The sequence below is a fragment of the Protopterus annectens genome, chromosome 5.part0 (genome assembly GCF_019279795.1).
Source record: "Protopterus annectens isolate FY-2018-M chromosome 5.part0, PAN1.0, whole genome shotgun sequence".
Taxonomy (NCBI): domain Eukaryota; kingdom Metazoa; phylum Chordata; order Ceratodontiformes; family Protopteridae; genus Protopterus; species Protopterus annectens.
This window is the reverse complement of record NC_056735.1, coordinates 1084363342-1084388048: the sequence shown is the minus strand read 5'-3', so window position 1 is coordinate 1084388048 and position 24707 is coordinate 1084363342. Positions and strand designations below refer to the sequence as shown.

The 24707-nt window shown below is 39.6% G+C and overlaps 1 long non-coding RNA gene across 2 annotated transcripts in view; it reads left to right on the top strand.

The window, feature by feature from the left end:
• LOC122801534 overlaps nucleotides 1–24707 on the top strand; it is a 599757-nt gene that overhangs the window by 439118 nt on the left and 135932 nt on the right. Inside the window, exon 4 of one of the 2 annotated variants that reach the window (XR_006364755.1) lies at nucleotides 13004–13106. The exons of the other annotated variant lie outside the window; for it this stretch is intronic. This is a non-coding gene — a long non-coding RNA (uncharacterized LOC122801534). The remainder of the gene's footprint in view (nucleotides 1–13003; nucleotides 13107–24707) is intronic. 2 annotated transcript variants of the gene reach the window in all.

Below are 24707 nucleotides of genomic sequence, written 5' to 3'. Positions count from 1 at the left end.
CATGTATAGCAGGTATATTAGCAGACTATTGCTATTGTAATAGGGATTGTCTTCACAGTCATGGTGTGTGGGAGGTCACATCTGCTTTCCACATGTGTGCCATTGGCTACTGACAGACATCCTAAGGACATCATAGTACAGTACCGCTGCAAGCACGTAATGCTCCTGCGGACTACATCAGAGATATTGGCCAATAGATGTGGACATTCTGACACACACTTTACAGTCCAGAGGTATAACTGAACCCCTTAGTACAGAATATGTGGACCAAGCCTGACAATATGGATGTTAACAGCCATGTAGATGGGTATAGCACATAACGACTGGTATACATTCATTCCCATAGGTTATGCATTCACAAACCTCTTTCCTGACACATAATTACTGCTGGTACAGAGGTGCCATGGCCACATGCTACCCACTAGATATTGACATACATCTGTACAGCATCCCACCACTCTGATATACATGACTGTTAAGGGAGGCCCGGAAGCAGTACATCTGGAAAGTATCTGGACATGACACCTCATTGGGTAAGTACACTAAGCTGCTAGGCATGTAGCAAAGCACTGTGCAGGTTACAGGCAGACTGTCCCAACACTGACCTACATCTCCTATGGAGGAATGCACATGTACCTGCATATATAGCAGGCTCTACAGGCATGTCAAAGCACAGTTTAAGATACATCTGTGTGAAAGTGCATAACCACAACCGATGTGAACACTGCCACGGCCACATATGGTAAGCTAGCATAATATTACAGTATATGGACTATTTGTTCAACACCATCCTCATATGTGCCACTCACACACTAACCCTACATATACTGGGCCGCTACACAGTGTGGTCTGATGCCCGTCTGTGGTATGGCACATGTGTGTGTATGGCCCTACAAACATGTAAGCCAATATGGTAACATACAGTGGAGCAGCATGTAACATCAGATAGGATGGGACCTAGGACGATGACATCTATAACAGTCTGTAGACAGGCCAAGATACATATTAACAGAACACACACTGTCGGCATTCACCATAAGTACACAGACCTCAAACAACCACAGGATGTCCAGGTAATGTCATCAAATATAACCCCTCTACTGTACATAACATGTGTAGCAGTCTGATATCTCACTGGCTTGTTATCAGATATGATGACACTAAAGATGGTGTACAGCACATATGCACCTCTTAATGCACAACATATGTACATAGGTTGACAGAGTTGTGGCTGGAAGCACATACACAGGGCCAATATTGACATGTTGCTGTGATAACCTCATACATTTACTGTTGTAAACAGGGTTTGTTGCAACATATGTCCTATGAGGGATATGAGGTCAGTAACGGTCACGGCTTTCACCACCTACAGACTGGAATCCTCATACTACCTTCTGCAGTTCACAGATACATGCTCTTTGGGTAACACATGAAACCAAAGGCACAGCACACTGCCCAGTCTGCAGATGACCCCACAGATGGGGATTCCTCATAAACATGGAACTGACATGGCAGGTATTACAACATGTAGGATAGCCGTATCCACACGCACACTGTTACACCAACATTACTCCAAATCCAGTATAGCAGCACTTACAGTCTGTAGTCAGGTCAGACAAATCCCCCTCCTGTGTGTTGCCCTGTTTCCACAGTGTATGTTGTTAGAGGTAAATCCCCAATCCATCTGAGATGCTGTTTGCCAAACAACAGATCGAGTTCCTGCTCACAGTGAATGAAAAGGCCCAACGCCAACATGATATTCCTAGATATTGGAGTGTGTTTCCATGCAGTTGGCTATGGGAATGTTACCACAGCTGTTCCACATGCAATCAGCTAGGGGAGGGCTGCAATTCGTGCAGAGGCTGTCAGCTGATCATGAGCATCACTTAAAATGCACATGCTGCTGCCTAAGAAAAGCAGGTGTAGGTCTCCACATCCACCAGTGAGGGAGTGAGAGAGGCAGACAGATGCACTGACAAGTCAGGGAGGAGTGGTAGAGTAAAACCTAAGCATGTTTGTGTCACACAGCTATCAGCACAGGGTATCAAACCCCTGATGACTATGTAGTGCTATCACAGTCCTATGCAGTTATTGGATGCACGACATAGATTATCTGTTGTGGAGTCCTCAGAACATATATGTGATAGTGAGTGACATCTGCAACAGGGATATGTTAGCTATATGGTAGGTGAAGTACACATGCCTGTCCGCATGAACAGGTGCCAGCATCAACACAGCCACACTCTCACAGGGACGCATACACACTGGCACACTTGACAGGGCCAGGGATACAGCTTATCACTAGTGAGATTTCCAGAATATATTACTGTGCAGGTATCACATGCACCACATGGGTCATACGGAGGTTATATGGGCAAAAGGTATGGGGAGCTGTCTGGCATCAGACAGCATACTTCCGTATGCTGCTGGGGTTGCAGTGAGTGTGGATGTGATCATACGTATCATACACCACACACACAAACACACAGGGTGCCTGTACTGACATGCATGGGTGCATTTATGTACGGGTATGTGGTGGTCGACTGTGCCAGGTGGCTGTATAAGGCTAGGTGATGGGTATACCTTGGCATCAGGCCACATGACAATGGTCTGCATTATGGCTCAGGGCTGTGGTTTCTGCTTTTGCCCACACAGGTGGGTATTGTATCCAACATCCATTCACCTGGGTGACTATTGCATGTGGCCAGTGCTGTGCATCTCTTGCCATGTATGTGTTCCTTAATCCATGACATGGACGGTGTCTGGGATGTGCACACCTCCCACATGCATGTGCAGTGACATGTGGAACTGTACCTGGGGTGTCTGGCCCATGTTGTGTACTCAGATTATATCAGATGTGCCAGTCTTGGCCACCTGTGGCAGGAACTGGTAATGGACAGCAGGTTACCCTGCACCTGCATTGATAGCATGCTAATGGCATTCCCTGATGTCAGTGGCATCTGTTCATACAGGGCATGTTTTCAAGCATGCTATGTCCTTTGTGGATCACATGTGATGGCACCACAGGTGTTGCAGGTGACCAGTGGGAAACATGGGGAAGGTGTATTGTCTGCATGTATGTGCCTATTGGACAGATGGACAGGGTGCCATGCCCTCTATAGGCCACTGCACTCACTCCATAGTTACTATCAGTCACCAATATGCAGTGTTTGCTTGTGTCTTTCGGCTTTTCCCAGTTAGGGGTCGCCACAGCGGAACTCCCATCCGCTAATGATTGACAGTTGATTTTTACGTACCGGCTTGCCAGGCCTGACGCACAACCGTCAACGAAGGTACGCCCATTCACGCATGTCTCCATGCAGAAGGCGCTCTAGCTGAGAATCAAACCGGACAGCGTCTTACTGTGAGGCAGCAACACTATACTGCACACATATTGGCTGTTGCCTTGGCATGTGTGTGTGTGTGTGTGTGTGTGTGTGTGTGTGTGTGTGTGTGTGTGTGTGTGTGTGTGTATGAGACATGGGTTGAGAGTGTGCTGTGTGTAATATTGGGTTTGCTAACTGTAATTGCCTGGCCTTGATGTCACATTTATGGGTATGGATTTGCACTCCAGCCTCTCGGCTATTTCACATCTGTTATCCCTTTACAGTCGACATTGTGATATATACTAGGGCCACCATATAAGAAATATGCAAAACCCACTCCACATTGTGGCCAGGTGTCACACACTCACACCTACCTCCACACAGGATACGAGTTACACACACACACACACACACACACACACACACACACACACACACACACACACACACACACACACACACACATACCTGTCATGTCTGGGAAAAGAACCTCGTACCTAGCCAGTTTATTACACTACAGCACTACGCAGGTATAGTACACGCCACAGAGATTACTGGAGTACTCCTTCCCCAAAGGTGTATGTCACATTGACTGACATCAGCAGGATAGCCAAAGTAGGGCATTTGACATGTACTGAGTGTGAGTAGCCTAAAATGCATTGCTCCCTGCACAGACAATGGAACACACACAAAACATCCAAAACCGACATGTGTGGGTATAGGACCCCTAAAAGAGGTCTATACCACACTACAGCATGGAGCTGTTATAGGACACACCACTGGGATTACTGGAGAACTCCTTCTCCAAAGGTGTATACCACATTGGCTGACATCAGCAGGATTGGCAAGTAGGGCATCTGACATGTACTGAGTGTGACTAGCCTCTAATGCATTGCTCCCTACACAGACATTGAAACACACACAAAACATCCAGAACTGCAATGGGTGGGAATAGAAACCTAATTGAGTTCTAACTCACACTACAGCAGCACGCAGTTACAGCATGTGCTACGGAGATTACTGGGCTGCAGCCTTCCCAGAGATGTATTTCTAGGTGGGTGACATCAGCAGCCTGACCAAAGTAGAGCATTTAACTTGTAGAGGGTTTGCCTACCCTAAAAAGAATTACCTTCTATGCAGACAGACACACAAATACAGTTGCCAAGGCTGGGGTTAGAACTCCTACCTAAGTAACTTATCACACTACAGCAGTACACAGTTAGTGCACACACTACGGCGATTACTGGGCTGCAGCCTTCCCAGAGATGTATTTCTAGGTGGATGACATCAGCAGCCTTACCAAAGTAGAGCATGTAACTTGTAGGGGTGTGCCTACCCCAAAAAGCATTGCCTTCTACACAGACCAACACACACACACACACACACACACACACACACAGAGTTGCCAAGGCTGGGGTTAGAACTCCTACCTAACTAGTTTATCACACTACAGCAGTATACAGTTATGGGACATGCCACAGAGATTACTGGGATACAATTCTCCCAAAGGTGTATTCCACAGTGGATGACCTCAGCAGGCTTGTCATAGTGGGGCTATGGGGAGGGCAGTGTGTGTGCATGGGCCATAACCCATACATCTAGGGGTTGATATGCCATGTGCATGCACAACCTGGGTCATATTTCACAGGTACGTGTATACAGCTGCTACATGACTACTTCCTTGAACAGTCATGTTGCACAGCTGGAACGTGCACCACATACTCTGTAATCATGACAGATACCGGAGGCTAGTATCTGCAGTGAGTGACATCTGACCCTCATGTGGTTGTGGCCCTTTGCCTGTGTGCTGGCCGGGACAGGCCTGGATGGCTCCTTGTCACAGTCACCCTCTTCCTCACATCTATGTACATCTACCTTTGGCTTATTATAATGTGTTGTCCTTAGATATATATATGTGTTCCTATCCACTGTGTGTGCAAAGCATGAGTGGTGCATACTGAGGAGTGTCTGCACTAACATCTGCAGCTTCCAGATATGTTTGGTCCACTGGTGTTTGCAGACATGGCCTTCATGTGTTTAAGTGTGTGGGCATGCCCAGTGTGGCCGTCTGTACTGAATGTGTCGATCGAGTCCAGGTTGTTTGTACTGCAGTGCTGACCTTTGTGTTGTACACCTACAGGTAGCATGCTGTCTCTGCAGGGTATCCGTCAATCATTTGGCATGAACTGTTACTACATTTCTGCATTTCCACATTTCTACGTAAGATGGGGGGGGGGGCACACCTGACTATTTCTACATTTCTACACAGGATTTGGGGGTGCACACCTGACTGTTAACTACATTTCTACATAAGATGGGGGGCACAGGTGACTATTTCTACATTTCTACACAGGATTGTGGGGGGGGAGGCACACCTGACTGTTACTATATTTCTATGTAGGATGGGGAGGCGCACCTGACTATTTCTACATTTCTACACAGGATTGGGGGGGCACACCTGACTGTTGCTACATTTCTACGTAAGATGGGGGGCACACCTGACTATTTCTACATTTCTACACAGGAGTGTGGAGAGGGCACACCTGACTACATTTCTACATAGGATGTGGGGGCACACCTGACACTTGTACACATTTGCTAGGACTGTACTGGTATGTCGGGTACTCCATTTCAGTCTGTTGTCTTACCTATCATGCTGACTAGAGGCATACCAGTGTACTACAGATCTTAGCTTTTAATTATCTACATAAGTCTGTCTGTATAGGCCTGGGAGGGAGGTTACTCATAGGCCTCATTCAGAGGCCGTAGCACCACCTTTGTTTGTGTTTGTCTGCACCTGTCTTGCTGGCTTTGACTGTTGTTGGGTATGTGACCCCCCCCACCCCCGATTGGCATGTGTGAGTCACTTACCTTGTGGGTGTCCCAGTATTGAGCGTGGTGCTGCAGGGCTGCCTATGTTGAATGCACATAGTAAACTCCCTACACATGGTTAGGCACAGGTAGTGTAATGTTTGGCATCCCTTTTACTGTATGTGAGAGTCAGAGAGAGATGTTATTCCCTGGGTCCCTCCTGTGTCAGTGTATGTGCTATGCATTGCCTCTTTGCCAAGGCCAGGGCATGCATACAGGGCATGCCTCCTTCTGCCTACTGGGGCAGGCTCAGGTTGTTTCTTCTCTGAGTCACTCTGTGCCTGTGCAGGCCTTGGCAATGGTGGGGGGCTGTGTGGCCCTTCCTCGTGCTGTTCCTGCTGCAGCTGTGTCTGCAGGATCATATTTTGTAGCATGGCACATACAAGGACAATTTAGGTACATGTAGCTGGTGAGTACTGCAAGGCTCCACTGGATGTGTCCAGGCACTGGAACCATGACTTGTGCATCCCAGACACATGCTCTACTATAATTCTGGTCTGTGCGTGTGCCTCATTATGGAGTTCTTGTTCGGTGTGTGTGCATTTCTGATGGGTGTCATCAGCCACGGCTCCAGTGCGTATCCAGCATTCCTTACTAGGTGACCATGAGGGATGTCCCCATTGGCAAATCTCTGGAACAGCTGTGTCAGATGCCAGATGTGGGAATCGTGATAGCTTGCAGGACAGCCAGCACACGCATTCATTATTATACCCTGGGCATCGCACACGATCTGGCAGTTGATGGAGGGAAGCCCTTGCGGTTGATGTAGACCCTTCCATGCTCACCGGGTGGTGCTTTGATGTGTATGTGCGTACAGTCTATAGCACCCACTACCTGAAGGTATTCTGCTATTTGGTAGAACAGTTGCATATTGCTGGCCAACACTTCACAGATGTTGGGGAAATATACGTACTCACCGACATGTGCTGACATGGCATCCAGGAACTGGTGGAGTACCCTGGATGCTGATGCCTGTGAAATCCCCATCATATCCCCAGTTGGCCTTTGGAAGGTACCTGTAGCTAGTATTCTTAGGCCTACACACACCTTGGTATCCACTGGGACGGGTTCCCCTCTGTTAGTTCTGTGTGTGAGGCGTGGCCGGCACAGCTCAACAGTTTGCTGTAGGAGGTCCCTGTCCACCCTATAGTGCCCCACTATCTCCAGCTCATGTAGACCCTGGTAGGTTACCCTGGGTCTATACACTCTTCTCCATCTCCTCACTGTGGGTTGGTGGACAGCATTCATATCCTCACCACCCTCAGCCTCTTCCACAAGTTGTTGTATGATAGCTATTGCAGCCCCTATCATTTTGCGGTACTGAGTGTTAAATGTTTACACCAGTGGTGTAGAGTGTGGGAAAAACCAGAGGGGAAGGTGTTTGCATAGTTTATAGTAGTGTTCTGGGCTGGACTGGTCTGCTGCCTGTGTAATTGACTGATTCTGATACATTTCACCTGCCAGCTAAGCTAGTTCTCCTTGATTACCTTCCTACTGCTGTTTTCCCGTCCCATTGCCTTCCTGTTTAAGCCCATGTGCACGCCACGCAAACAGAGTGCTCAAATGTGCAACTGCTGCTATTTCTTGCTTTAACCTTTTTTTTTTCCTGTAAAACACACCCGCTTAGGCTTTGTAAAGAGTGCTAAGCAGGTTTAGACACACCCCTAGCTTTTCTGTGCTAAGCTAGGAGCAATCCTGAGCCACAGGGCTCCAATCCGCTTACAGTATGCCTGACACCCCCCCATGATGTCACCTAACTCTTAGGCTTGCACCAAGCTATTCATACTCTTACACTGTTGGGATCTGACTCACATGCTGGGGAAAACTGAGATTCACTATCCTTCCCCTCATTTGCATAGGATTGCCTGCTAATGCATAGTCACATGTCTCACACTGAGCCTCCCCCCTTAGCAACCACTACTCACTGGCCAGGGTGTCTTCTGCCTGCCATTGACATGCATGGCAGAATAGTGATTTTAGTTAGACTGCTTATTTTAGGTTTATTTTATTATTTTCCTCCCGATCCTGTTTGCTTGCTGCTGCCCTATGCTTAAACAGCCGTGATCGGCTAAAAAAATAAAAGTTGATTTTTGAATAATTTTTTTGTTTGCAATGCCAATGGCCTTATACTGTCGTAGCTCCGTTTTGGATTTTGCAGAAATGTACTCGGTTACTAACCGAGTACATTTCTGCAGATAGCACTAGTCCTGCACGGACTATTGCAAGCTTCCTGGATTGCAAAATTACCTAATTTGCATAGATTTCTCTTGCAAATGGGGTGATTTGCATACCAGGCTTAGTCCGTGCAGGATTAGTGAAGGTGTGCTCGTGCACGCCCCTGCAGGCTGTTCCTGGATCGCACGGCAGACATATTGCCTGCTTGAGCTCCTGCACCGATCTTGCACTCCATGCAAGCTTTTGAGAATCTGGGGGGATGTGTATTAACAATACTAACTAATTATACAATAATATTTTTATAGATAGTGTTTAGGTTTCTTGTACACAGACCCGAAGAAGTCTAGAAGGACGAAAGCGCTCTTTGTTAACAATAGGTTATGAAAACAGAATATGATTTTTACAATTGATTTTTTACATGCAAAGTGTATATGCGTATATTTATATATTTTTTTTGATTGCCAAATGAACTAAGGTTGATATATTTCCAGACATGAAGTATATTGTCTTGTATAAAATCACAGACTTAATAATCTACTTAATAATCTGGTTAAATAAGAGGTACCACATCGTTATAAATTTTATTTAACTCATTCCCTCCAGTAGAGCTCTTTTGAATGTGTACCTTTAACTCCTAGTGGGCGTGGCTTCAAAATTTAAAAAATTGAAGTTATCATCTTACATTTTTAACAAATACCCATTGACAGATTTCAATACAATTGGGTTTGCAATCATGTATGCTTCGAGATAAAATTTTCCGATACCTTGTATGTAACATGGTTTTGGAATTATTAATGCAAATAAGAACAGGCAATATTTGACGCCTAGAGGAGCAGTAGGGTGTAACTGCAGAAACGCCTGGAGACGTCACTCGGCTGTAATAAGGGTTATTTTATTATGGCAGCTACTAAGTGGGGCAGGACCAGCTCGAATGTCACACTGATGTGGGAAGGGATGTGAATTTAATATGTGTACCAATAACACTTTGTTTTACAGCACAGTAAACCACTCCCTTGCCTGATAAAAAGTATATATATATTTAGAAAGCTTGTTTGGAAATTATTACTCTATTTTTGTTTTACTTGGATCACTTGTCTGTGTACTTAATAAAGGATTTTCGACTGGAAACAGAGTGCCTGCCTTGCTTGGATTACTTTTGAATACTAAGTAATTCTGTACAATTATATATTTTTTATTTTTTTTACTTAAGACAAGTTTAAGTTTGCTACTTCTACTACTTCTTCTACTACTATTGTCTGATCTGATTAATATACAGTGATTAACTAGAGATATATGGACTGAAAATCTTCCACACAGAGAAGTTTCTTACACTGTTTTGTTTTTGGACCCACTGTACTTGTTTATTGGGTTATTTTGAGACTTCGGGGATACCATGGAGATTACTTGTTTTTTTTTTTTTTTTAATCTTTATAAATACTACAGCTTTAAAATATATTTGACAAAATGATGTATATTCTATTGGCCTGTAAATTATTTTCAAAAGCGTGAAGTTTGTTGTTGTAGACAAAAAGATTGCATTGATGGCTGACATGTCTTTCCAGTAAGAGTTTGGTCAGTTCTGTGCTGACTGTTGGGTGACTGGATTAACCTGCAACTAGAACTGGTTCTTGTTTAGCCTTTTTAAGTGATTAAAGTGAGAGATTAGACCAATGGTTCTTAAGGATGTTTGGGAGAATTTAAGTGGAGGGGCAAGTTTTGGGGCATTGTTAATAATTGAGCTCATAAAATTCTGCTCCTGGAATAGGTTGTGGGCCTTGTAGGGGATGAGACTGTTTACTGTGAATTTGTTTATGTTCTAGTTATAATTCTAAGGATCCTCAGAACTGTGAGAGTTTAACAGTATGTCCATTACTCCAAGGTATGGTGCTCTCACTTAGTATAAAAGCCCCACAAATTGGATAGGTGCATAGGTCTGGCCCCTTTGCAAAATACTTCAGTGATGTAACAATGTGTTTCATAATTCATGGTTTTCTTACAAAATTGTGCTTCATTTTTTACAGATTGAGGACTTGCAGGATGCCCCATCACTGTAGTGATAAGTCTTGAATGTCCAGTGAGAAGACTATTCAGTGCCATGTCTTATTATTTGGCCAGTTAATGCTGAGATCTCTAAGGAGAATACTGCCATATCTGGAGCATTGCTAGAAGATGTTTGGAAATTGTTCTTCAATGACTTAGATATGTGTGGTGTTATACAAGCCACAGCAAAATGTCCTTGGTATGGTTACCTAACACGCGTTGTGTGGTTAGCTGGTTAGATGTAAAAATGCATTCATAATGAGTATCACTTCATGAAAGAACCCTAACTCTAATAGTGTCATATTTACTTACCAAAAGGAGGACTTAACCACCTGTTGGTAGGCCATGCCAATTTTAACAGAAGCAATGATAGTGGTAGCTGATAAATAAAGAAAGGCAGGCTTCCTCTTTTAGTCAGGATGCAGTATTAGCCATGATATCTGGTTGGTGTTGAAGAACCCAGCTGCATAATGTAGAACATGTGCTATTAATGTTATACATTTATTCACCACAGAAAGTGTTAGCCCTGTAAGATTTGTTGCAGTTGGTGATGTGTGAGTGTGGAATGGATTTGAAAGTATTGGCATGACTTGATATTGCTAGCTCTCACTATTTTTATAGAGAAAAGATATATAAGGCTGCCAGGATTTTGATGGATTATGCTGCAGGCTGACAGCGTTTTAGTAGTCTAATATGGAAGTTAAGCTGTATGGGTAAGCATCACATACCCACTGCTGTGTATGAATGTTATTATATTGCCATGCTTACCTCTAGAACTGTGTTATATTAGAAGGCAGCTGACTAAATTCATTAGTGTAGGAGGTAACTGGGATGGGTAGGCAAAAATTGTTTACAGTGCTTGTTAGAAATGGAAGAGAAAGGGACAGTGCAGTGCTTAGAAGAAATAGGATCCATTTTAGTTTAGTATGGAGTAGTTTGGTAGGAGTTCCGTTAATAGAACAGAATAATAAAATCCAAACATTACTAGCTGGGAGAACTTGTAAATTATTATGTAGTCTCATCAGTGAGGATGCAAAGTATAGTTAGGATGAGTAATGAATGGAGGAAAGAATGTGGTTGTTGGAGGAGCTGAAGCTATTTCAGTACATGCAGTTAAATAGCTGCAACATACACGCAGGAGTGCTTAGACAGCATATAAAGTCATGCATTGTACATGCAGGAGTGCTTACACAGCATATAAAGGCATGTAATGTACATGCAGAAGTGCTTAGACACCATATAAAGTCATGCGGGGGGTGGCTGTGAAAGAGGGTGGGACGTGCAGATCCAACTGTGCATTCATTTTCAAACAGTCATTTCACACATGTTCAAAAAGGCACTACCGCTACAGCTATGTCAAAGACACTCATGAAGAAGGCGCCCACATTGACAGTTCACTCAAAAAATGAGAAGTCTTAATTGTATATTCTAAAAAAGCAAGCACTTCAGTTGGAGAGGAACAGAGCTAAAATTAATGAATATTTTATTGAATAATTACAATGGTTTACCTCTTTCACGTTCACAGACTGTTTCAAAACAAACTTACTATTTAAATATTAAATTCCAAATAGCCATATGATCTATATACATCAATCAAATGTTATTTATTTTCTCTAAATTCATCAGTGAATGATATGTACATATAAAACTTTAAGTATATTTGAGCATAAAATGAGTTATCATGAACAAAGAACTGTGACTCTGTTTATAGTGGGCATAACACTAAGTCTAATTCTTCACACACACACACACACACACACACACACACACACACACACACACACACACACACACACACACACACACACACACACACACACACTATTGGAGAGCTGAAGATTTTGACTTTATGGGGATCACTGTGTAGCTTTAGTTAATCTTTCTTACTTGAAATTGTACTTTGTCATTTTATTTCACTTTATGGAATATGTATTTCAGCAGAATGAAGAAAACTGGAAATACTAATGTGTTCTAAAATACATTCATGTAAGATTATGTACAACAGGGCCACAGTTAAGTTTTTAATAAATGAAATTACTTTATTGACTTAAAATAAATTTCTGAGGGCCAAATATTTACAAATGATATGCCCTTAACAGGGAGTCAGATGTGTAAGAGAATTAATGTTTATATACATTTTGCAGTCTTGTCATTCCGTACCAGTGATTCAGCTTAACAATATTTGAACATAGAATACGTTAGTGTGTTGATTCGGACCACCAGAACTTCACCAACCTTGGAATGTATTGTTTTTGGCTGTATGTCTCCATTATTGAAAGACTATGATTGAGGAGTTTTAAAATGGCTGCTTCAAATTGTCTAATAATACTATTCCCATTGTTCAGTGGGTTATACGTGGAGGGTAAAAAGAAAGAAAAAAAGCTACCTTCATTCCTTAATGCCTTAAAATCTTCCAGTCCAAATATCTGAATTTCATAACTTTTCTATACTTGGCAAGTTGGCAGTTGTGACCTGCTTTGTTGATTTGCATGCTGTCACCAAAACATGGCAAGAGGAAGGATTTATTGTAAATGTATTCAATCTTGGTCTTGCAATAATGAAACAGACTGATAGGTTTCTTTTTTTTTCAGGTTTGCTGATTCAGTTATTTGTATTACAAATGATACAGCTAGTCAGCATCAATTACTGGAGTTCAATAGCTGGCTGAAAAATAGCAACTGCTCCAAAGGCCAGGTATTCATAGTGTTTTGTTTAATTATCTCACTGTTTTCTGGTATGTATAATTTATGATGGGTAGTGCTAAGAGTAAAATTGTTGTATTGCAAAGGACATATACATGAGAATGGCTCCAGGCTTTTGGGGCATAGATTTTTATATTTCATAACTCAGTGCAGTAAAGCCATATTAGTAACTCTTTCCTGTAGAAATTAGATGCAAAATGTCTGAGTAACAGAGATATACTCATACTCACTGATGTATTCAGGTACTCATTTATACGTAATGCGATATTCATACTGTTCATGGATGGATACAGCAGTGCATGGTTTGCAAGTAGATGTCCATGTTGTACATTGTTGTCCCGGTATACTCAGAGGATTTTATGATGGACAGGTTTGGTATATTACGCAAAACTCCCAAATTTTAGCACACTATGGCATACAAACAGCAGGTAAAAGCAGTGAGCTACAGACACAACTTGTATTTATTTGGTGGCAGACTATGAGTGGGCCTGAGAGAAATGTGAAGATAAATCTCCTGTGGTCCAGTACTGGCAAGGGTGTCCTACCATGACTGTATAATGGCCCTCAACATATCTCCAACTATATCTCAACCACCTATTCATGCTACCTCCCTACACTATTCACACATCACACTGAACCTATTTAATGACATCCCTCAGTTTTACTCCAACTACAGACTGATTAACTCCATCTCAATTCAAACCAAAACAAAATTAGGTGGAAAACTGCTTTCCAAAAAAACATGTATCAGTAATTCCCCAATATAATAAAATCATTCTAGTAGGAGACATTCACCTTAATCCTGTCCCTCATCACAATCAACATCAAGACAATTCCCTTCCACACACTACTCTAATCCTACAATGGTCAACCCCCCCCCCCCAAGTAATCTATCTTTTGCTGCCGTAAATGTTAGAAGCATATAAAATGAAATTGCTGAAGTACATGCCTGGGTTACCCAATGTAAGCGTGATATTCTCACTGTAACAGAAACTTGACTTAAACCCAGCATAAATGACTCCAAAATGACGCCTCACAGTTATAATATCATCCATAAAGACTGTCTCAAAAGAAAAGGTAGTGGTATTATTTTAATATTTTTGAACAACCCAACCAACAACTACCACATTTCCCCCTACAACAAACCAATACCAAAATTCAGTACACCAGAGCTTTATATACCTTTCATGAAATTAAACTATAAACAAATAAGTATTATTGTTCTTTACATCCTTCCTGGCAGTGATACAGCTATACTGGAAGATATCCTACATTGGATAGTCATAACAAAAAAAATAATACTACAAGGTGATGTGTATATCAATTGGTTGGACATAAACTCTAACTCCCACACATCTGGCATGAACTTATTTGGTTTCCACAACTAATTAATAACTCCAGACATTATAGCAAGACACCCTATTAGACTGGATCCTAGTATCAGACCCTGGAAAATACACACCTCAACTATAATGTCTGACTGCCTCAGTGATCATCTCAAAATCTGTAAAACCAGACATCCGATATATCAACTTAAATAGCATGTTCATAAAACAACAAACAACCCTTCTAAGTTGAACCCAGAAATGTTCATTAGTAACCCATCATTTATTAACTGTAGCGTTCTAAACATCTTCCTCTTAGATGATGCCTTAAATTAATTCAGTACAATTTTACTGAATATCTTAAATAGTCTTGCACCTCCTCGAAGGAAGACATTAAAAACAAAAATGCAATTTGGCTGTCCAAAAAGAGTAGAATTCTAATACAGGGTAGAGAAAAAGCATGGAAAGAATGACAAAAATATAAAACACACAATATCTGGAAAACGTTAGAATGCTTTGCAGTCATTCTTAAACGCAAATTAATGAAGGCACAAAACTATACTGTAATAGCTTTCAGAATAATAGTAAACACAATCCTAAAAAATTCTGGACAGCTGTTAAAGAAATCTTGCATCCTAGCTATAAATTCAACCCTAAATACTCTCCCAATAACTCATCACTTGAAACTGCAATATGGTTCAACTCTTTTTCATATAGTCTAGCATCTCTAACCATAGATTCCCCAACATTTAATCCTAATCCTACCCAATAGCCACATATCACCACATCCACTTTCACCTTTCAAAAAAAAAAAAAAATTACTACTTTTTCCCCCAAATTCGTCTCCCATGAAAAAACACAAAGTCCTGTCTCTCTTGATAATACAACCACCAAAGTCACTTCTTGTAGCAAATTATTAGTGATGATAGTGGATGATAATCTTAAATTCGACCTGCATATACAAAATTTCACAAGAAAAACTCTTCAAAAACTAGGGATGCTTTATAGTGCCAAAAACGTTCTCACTGACACAACTAAAGTTACACTTGCCACTACATATCTACTCCCCACACTTTTTTGACTCTCCCATCCTTACTGATCTTCAGGTATCACAAAAATCAAAACTTCAACAATGCTATAACAAAGCTGCTGAATTTGCAGCAAATACCCATTTCAGAACCCACCACAGTATAACGCTAAAAACCCTAAATTGGTTAGAACTACCCCACCAACAAACATATACACAGCTTCTTATAAAATTAGTACTAAATAACATTCAATACATCTATGTTCCTAGTCAGTCATTGTGATCCAGTGACTAAAAACTCCTGTCTGTCCACAAACCTAGCAAACCTGCTAGGCATTGTCTGTACTCACAGGCCCGGAACTCCTTATCGTTATCCTTCGGGTCAGTACCCTCTGTCCCTCCTGTCCTACAAAACCATTTAGAAAGACGTCCTAGTCAACCACTGGCTCTGTTCTTGTGTAACACCATGATAAGCTATATCCGTAAGTGTGGACAAGAGTCCCTTCATACAGTACATTATTTTTATTTTTTTTTATTTACATTTGTTGACCGGGCTCGTCTAGCTGGATACATATCCCTTTTCAGAAGAGGCCCGAGGAGAAAAGCTCCAACATGAGTAAATTAATACATTCAAAATATTCTAAAAAAGACTAGTTTCACATTACAAAATAAGACATGAAAAGAAAAAAAAAAAATCGTGAACAATGTAACGTTTCATTAGAGTAGAAGTAAAAAATAAACAAGTCTTAATGCTTTAGTAGGGTTCATGTGAAGTCAATTAAAAACTAAAACATTAGAACAGTAGGAAACTTTTTATAGTGTTGTTCATAAGGTATGGGAGGGTAATTGTTAAGGAAGCAAGAGAGAAGGAACCAGGGGAGGGGAGAGATGAAAAGTAGATTAAATCAGGCTTTGAGCAGGGGCAAAGCCACTGTATTTTAAGGTGGTCTCTAAGGTGTTTTTTAAAGATTAGAGAGGATGAGAGTGAGGTGAATGTATTAGGAAGTTTGTTCCAGATTCTACCCACAACATTGGAGAAGAGGGAATCACCTGCTTTGTTATTAGAAGGGTTGTTGGCAATAAGAAGTTTATTAGCTGAGCGTAGTGTTGAAAGATTTTTATAAGCGGAGATCAGATTAGTAAGGATGGGAGTATTAGTAGGATGGTGCAGGGTTTGTTGTGGAATCACAAGTTGATTGTATAGTAGTTGATTTTGTAGTTCTAACCATCTGAGTTGTTTAAGGTTGAGGCAGTGATGAGTTCTGTATGGAGAGCCAGTGGCAAATCTGGTTATGTTATTGTAGCTAGTTTCAAGTTTGGTGAGATTATGCTTTGATAGATTGGTGTAAATGGCAGAAGCATAGAATAGGGTGGAAGTAAGGTGAGTCTGGGCTATGGATTTCTTAGCTAGAGGTGTAAGGAAGGGTTTTATTCTATACAGGGAGCCTAATTTTTTATTAACAGTTTTTATAATATTATTAACATGGGCATCAAAGCTGAGGTTATGGTCAATAGTTATGCCAAGTAGTTGAGCAGTAGAATCAGGGAAAATGTAGGTTCCATTGTCAGAGGTAATAGTGAAGTGGAACTGAGGAGATTTTATGGTGGGAGTAAAAAGTAGTAGCTTAGTTTTCTTAGGGTTAAGAAGAAGGCAGCGTTGTGTGAACCATTTTTCAACTGTGTTAAATACATTTTGTGTAAGGGTGTGGAGAGAGGAAGAAGACTTGGCAGTACAGATAAGAGTAGAGTCATCAGCGTGTTGTATACAGGTGGATTGTGGAAAAACAGTATGGAGATCATTAATAAAGATGGAGAAAAGAAGAGGGCCTAGGATAGAACCTTGAGGAATTCCAGTGCTTACTGGGAGGTATGTGGATAGATTATTGTCCCAGAGTACTGCTTGTTGTCTGTTTTCCAGATAAGATTTGAACCAAAGGATTGCTTGTGGGTCAAGAGATTGGGCTTTTAGCACATTGATAAGTAGGTTATGATTGACCATATCAAAGGCTTTGGAAAGGTCAATAAATAGAGCAGCTGAGAGACAGTTATTGTTACGATTCCTATTTATGCAATCAGTAAAAGTTAAAAGGGCAGAAGTAGTGCTATGAAAGGGCCTAAATCCATGCTGGCAGTTAGCAAGCAAGTTGTTTTGGAGAAGGTGTTGGAGTAGCTGATGGTGAATAAATTTTTCCATAATTTTGGCAAGTGGGGAGAGTAGAACAATAGGACGGTAGTTGGAGATTTCAGTAGATTTACCTCCTTTGTGCAAAGGGATTATATGTGAGAATTTCCAAATAGAGGGGATGTAGGCTTCAGAGATGGATCTGTTTATCAGGATAGAAACAGGGTATGCTATGGCTTTGGCTGCAATTTGAAGGTATTCTGCTGGGAGGCAATCAGCAGAGGGAGTGCAGGGTTTGAGTTTTTGAAGGAGTTTGCAGATAAAGGAGATGGGTACAGGTTGCAAATGAAGGGAGAGAAAGGGACTGTCAGTGTGTTGTGTAGGAGTGGGGGACATGGGAACTAGAGTTTGAGTTAAAGTTTGAATAGTTTCAATGAAGTAATTGTTAAAGGCATTAGCTATTTGCAGATGATTACTACTAGGAATAGAGCAGGGGGAAGGAGTTCTGGCATGTCCTGGTTTGAGAAGTTTATTAATGCCAGACCAGAAATTTTAGGATTATTAGAGTGTGAATGTTGCAGGTGGGAGTAGTAGTTTTTTTTGTCTGAGATTATATCCTTTTTGACAGCATTTCTTAGTTGCTTAAAGTATAGATGATCTACAGAGCTTTTAGAGGTTCTCCATCTTGCCCATATTTTATTTCATAGAAACATTTTTTCTTTGGTTTATTTTGTGAGCCAGGGGGCTATTTTTGTCCTGATTCTGGAGGAGCAGAAAGGAGCATGGTTATTTAGAATATGAAGGAAAGTAGAATTAAAGTAAGAGATTGCTTCATCTAGATTAAGTAGTTTTAGAGATGACCAGTTACATGCATTTAGTTCATTAATAAAGTTCTCAGCATGGAAATGTTTTTTAGAATGATAGGTGACAAAATTGTTCTTTTTAAGGCTATATTTCTTTTGTTTAGTGATAAAGGTTAGAATGTGATCACTAATGTCGTCAGGGAGAAATCCTACCTTATAGGTATCTGGGTGACTATTTATAAGGATCCAGTCAAGAGTAGTTTCTTTGCTACTTGGTTTGTGGATTCTAGTGGGGAAGTTTATTATTTGATTGAAACCAAATAGATTAAATATGGGTGTTAGGGGTGGGGGAATTACATAAGGTCCAGTCTATATTAAAATCTCCTAAGACAATTGTTTCTTGTGGTAAATGGGTAAAAAGGCTATTGAGAATGTTTTCTAGGGTGCTAATATTATTTCCTGGAGGGATGTAAGAGCAGATAATATAGATTGCTTTAGAGATATTCAATTGGAGTTTGATAGTAAGGGTCTCAGCATTGGTATTTGAGGGGAGTGATACATCATAGAGTGAAACCAGAAGATCAGATTTGAACAAGATAGCTACACCACCACCTTTTTTGATGTACGGTCATATCTTAGTATATTATATCCAGGAGGGGTTATTTCTAGGTAATGAGTGGAAGGTTTTAGCCAAGTTTCAGTAAGGCAAAGGATATCAAATGGATAAACCTGAAGGAGAGCATGCAGTTGACTAATTTTGTTGTTAATGCTACGAATGTTAAGATGTGCTATACTGAGAGAGTTCTGAATTATTAAAGAAGAGGTAGCATTATTAAATGATGGATTCTGTAGATTGGTATTTGGTGAGGGTGGGCCAGGATTGGGATGAATATCTCCACCTGTTAAAATGTTTATGGTTTGAATGGATGAAATCTTTAAGTATTTATAGTACTTGGGTGGGGTTAGCTTATTGGGGAGGTAAGAAACATGGGTGTTCTTATCAAAACTATATGCCAATTAAAATTAATCAATTATTTAAAAAGACAAAACATTATTACATTAATATGCTTTCAAATCTTATTTAACAGTTTGTTGTTTTTGTTTTAATATGGGTTTAAGCATAATCAGTTTATTTAAACCAGGATATACATCCACCCGCAGGTGCAATATCAGTTCATATTCTTTAATATCCAACATATTATTGACATCACCACGTCTAATAGTTGGCTTTACAACCTCTATAACCCAAAATAAAAAAGTGTGGGAACTATCATAACCCTGTACATGTTTTGCTAAAGAATTTGTTTCCACCTTCCTATGTATGTCCGATCTATGTTCTATATTTCTGTATCTCATTCTTCTATTAACTTCCCTACATATAATCCTGAACATCGACAAAAGGTGGCTAAATAAACAAGCAAAATTCTTGTAGCACAATGTTTCAAATTGCTACAATTTCTATAAGTAAAAAGATGGTCTTTGACATAGCCACTTCTCATGGTGTGGTATCACTTTTAATATATCCCAATTCTGTCTAATAATTTTCTGTATTGGATGACTAGCCCTACTATATGTCATTGAGTATCTTAAAGGTTGGGCTTCATGTTCAGACTGAGTACATACATCTATGTCATCCCAATTTGAAAAATATGGTTTAGCCTGTCCATGTCTAAGATCCATTATATTTCTTCTAGTTTCCTCCAGTTCATCAGCCTTATAATCCCTTGCTAAAACATCTTCTGTCATACCTGCCATTTGGTTAATACATATATTGTAGTCAGTATTTAATCTACTAACCTGGAGATACTGACTGCTAGTAATACCTTAAAAGTCTGTCTAGCATGCATGCTATTTTTATGCAGATATTTATTAGCATGCACATCTTTCCTAAACACACTCGTGTTTATATAGTAGGGCTAGTCACCCAATAGAGAAAAGTATTCGACAAAACTGGGATATATTAAAAGTGATACCACGCCATGAGAAGTGGCTATATCAAAGACCATCTTTTACTTATAGAAATTGTAGCAATTTGAAACATTGTTTGTGCTACAAGGATTTTGCTTTAAATCGAACAAAATGCCTTACTTTTAATAAAAAGGGAACTTCCCCTGCCATAATTGTTCATGTTGTGATGATAATTGTACATCTAATGTATTTGTGCATCAGATTAATCAAACGAAATACAGCTTCAATGTTAGTGCCACTTGCAACACTTCTTTCATTGCTTATTTAGCTGTTGTCGATGTTCAGGATTTTAAGTAGTGAAGTCAAATAGAAGAATGAGAGACAGAATTATAGAACATAGATCGGACATACATAGGAAGGTGGAAACAAATTCTTTAGCAAAACGTGTACAGTGTTATGATAGTTCCCACACTTTTTTATTTAGGGTTATAGAGGTTGTATATCCAACTATTAGACATGGTAATGTCAATAACATGTTGGATATTAAAGACTATGAATGGATATTGCACCTGCGGGCGGATGTATATCCTGGATTAAATAAACAGATTACTCTTAAACCCATATTAAAACAAAAACCAACAAAATGTTAAATAAGATTTGAAAGTATATTGCTGTGATAATGTTTTGTCTTTTTAAATGATTGATTAGTTTTAATTGGCATATAGTTTTGATAGGTTGGGTTGTGTCATGTGTTTTATTTTGAATTTAATTGGACTGTATATATAAGATGTATTGTGTTTTTAACTTTTGTATAACTGAGGAAGGATTTTTGAATCCGAAAGCTTTGTTCTATTAAAATAGTTTCAGCATTTTGAAGTTTGCTGTTTTTGTTCTTTGCAGAAGAAGAGTTTGTTTGCTTCACTTTACCATGCTTTTTGCTTTTATTTGTGTGTTTGTGCTTGGTTTTACTGCATTTGTGTGGATGCTGAGAATTTTCGTATAAATTTTCATATCCTGACACAACCTACTATGACTGGAGCTGTTTCTTCGAATGCCTTGGATCAATCCCTGCACAGTTTTTTTTTGCATGAGAATCCGTTAATGGATCATTGTAACCTTATTTCATCTTCTGGAGTGAATGCTACATATACAACTATGCAGTAAAATTACTTTTCTTCTGATATTCAGATGTTAGAATGAAAGGTGAAAGCCTTTAAAAAGCGGCTATGGCAGCGGTTTAGTTTTTTGGCATATGTCAACCTTAGCATAGCACAACAAGGGCTTTGTGTGCTGAATATGTCTTCCTACAAGAATACATATCCTGAGCTTCTTAAACGGTGGCAAGAACTCAATATAAAACTTAGTATTGATTATATGGTACTCATGAATGAGTTTTTCCAACAGAAAGAGGATGAGTTATGTGTGGAAATTAATAAGATGGAGAGGCAGATTATAGACTTAGCACTGTTTAATGATAATGTATCTGTGTATGATACTATACTGAATCGCCTATGTACATTTGATAATCCACTTGAAAATACGAAAGGGCATAAATTGCAATGTGATATCAATGACTTTAACCAGGGACATATATTTTTATGGCCCAAGCGAATAAATCAGAATTATAAACTGTTGCTTTTAAACGAGGCTCGATGTATGAACTGGATGATTTTGAGGATGTTACTATTCAACAATCACGGAACATCAATTCTGAACCTCCACTGGTTAATGAAAGTAATTTCAACCAATCACAAGCCATGAGAAGTTTTATAGCCACGCCCTCAGTGGCGACTTCACTGAGTGAACAGTCGCATAAGGACATAAACCAGGGTGGCATGCAAGCAGTGTCCGGTGATGAGGAAACTTCTCAGAGACCTTTAGTACCAAATGATTTTTTATTCAAACTAAAGGGGTGGCGAAAGCCACATAACTATGGGCTAGGCTTATAAATGCCCTTGGGCAGATAGCCTAGTATGAACCTATGAACCTATGAACCTATGATACATCTTTTTTTAGACAAAAAACAACGGGTTCCGATAAAATTACCATAACAGGTGGTTGTTCAAACATGCAACAGATCCAGGAAACACTTGCAATCAAGGGGAAGGACACAGAAGGGCCCTGTTACACGGAGCAAAATGAACAAATGGCAGTAAGTGCTGTTATAGCCAGATCTGAGACCGAATTAGCATTATTTTCCAACGAACAATGTCCAATAATTAATTTAAGTACTTTTTCACTTTCTGAAGTAGCTATTTCCTTGTTGAAATGTGGTATTAACTTTATACCTGCCAACATTGATAGTGTGGTCAACGCTATTAGAGATTTGAAAATGTTTTGTCGTAATTTAAATCTTAAACATATTTTTAAAGATTCAATGGTTTATATGCCTACTTAGTGTAAAAGAACTAGTACGTTTATACCTGTAAGTGACCCTGTAATACTTGCATTTAATAATATATGTGAAAAACAAATATGAGAATAAATATGAGAATTGTATGAGAAGGGCAATTTGAAGAAAATGTATAATTTGACAGAACAGGAGTTTGAGGCACTAAAGTTTTGTAAAATAACCAAGGTAAAATAATTAAGGAAGTGGACAAAGGTGGCTGTATTGTAATGAATCAGGATTATTATATTAATGCAATGAATGATTTGGTTTCTGATACACAAACCTTTAAGATACTTGTGGGAAAAGATATAAATTGTATTATTAGTAGAATTAATATGTGCATTTATGATCTTCAGCTTATGAATGATATCGATATTCCAATGTTTAATTATAGGTTCATAGATTAGTACTAGACTAACTGCCCTTGTGGACCATTTTAGGCCTAGCCAATTACCCCATGTGAGAATCAAACCCTGTACCTTGTGTCTGTAAGGTAAACATCTTAACCATTATGCCAGCCTCCCACCTGTTCTGTGCCCCACCATTCCTGTGTTGTACGGTCTTCCAAAGATCCATAAATCCATAAATAAACCACCTATGAGACCAATAGTTTCTGGAAGGGGTTGGGCCACTGAGCCCATATCCGTGTATTTTATAGCATGTTATGAAAGAATTTTTAAGTTATATTCCTAGTTACATAAAGGATACAGGTGACTTTCTTAAGAAACTATTTCAATGGTCAAGCTCTAGTAATGAAAAGGCTCTTTTACTAGCAACCCTTGATATAAAATTCGTATTCACTGTGATCTCTAATAGTTATGATGTTGAAAAAGTGAGGAAAATTATATATGAATATGGGCAATATAGTGAAAGACAGGTTGAGACATTTTGTGAACTTTTAGAGTTAGTATTAGAAAATAACATATTTTTGTTTAATAAGTAGGTTATCATCAGTTATCCGGTATTGTTATGGGTACTGCAATTGCAAACACATATGCAAACCTAACACTGGGAAAATAGGAGGAAATGAATGTTTGGTAGTAGGAATATTTTTGCATCAAAGATCCTTTTTTATAAACGTTTCGTTGATGACTTTTTTTGATTTGGCATGGGGATCATATTGAATTAGACAAATTTCTTGTCTATTTGAATCAAACTACCGATTTTCTGAAATTTGAAATGTGTACTTCCCCTAATGAAATACAGTTTTTAGATATTAGATTAAAGTATGATGGGACAGAGTTTAGTACGAGTGTGTTTTGGAAAGATGTGCATGCTAATAAATATCTGCATAAAAATAGCATGCATGCTAGACGGACTTTTAAGGGTATTACTAGCAGTCAGTATCTCCAGGTTAGTTTTTTAAATACTGACTACGATATATGTATTAACCAAATAACAGGTATGACAGACGATTTTTTAGCAAAGGGTTATAAGGCTGATGAATTGGAGGAAACTAGAAGAAATATAATGGACCTTAGACATGGACAGGTTAAACCATATTTTTCAAATTGGGATGATGTAGATGTATGTACTCAGCCTGAACATGAAGCCCAACCTTTAAGATACTTAATGACATATAGTAGGGCTAGTCACCCAACAGAGAAAATTATTAGACAGAAATGGGGTATATTAAAAGCGATACCAGGCCATGAGAAGTGGCTATGTCAAAGACCATCGTTTGCTTATAGAAATTGTAGCAATTTGAAACATCTTTTGTGCTACAAGGATTTTGCTTTAAATCGAACAAAACGCCTTTTTTAATAAAAAGGGAACTTTCCCTGTCATAATTGTTCATGTTGTGATGATATTTGAACATCTAATGTATTTGTGCATCCGATTAATCAAAGGAAATACAGGTTCAATGTTAGTGCCACTTGTAACACTTCTTTAATTGTTTATTTAGCTGTTGTCAATATTCAGTATTTGATGTAGGGAAGTCAAATAGAAGAATGAGAGAGAATTATAGAACATAGTCAGACAAACGTAGGAAGATGGAAACAAATTCTTTAGCAA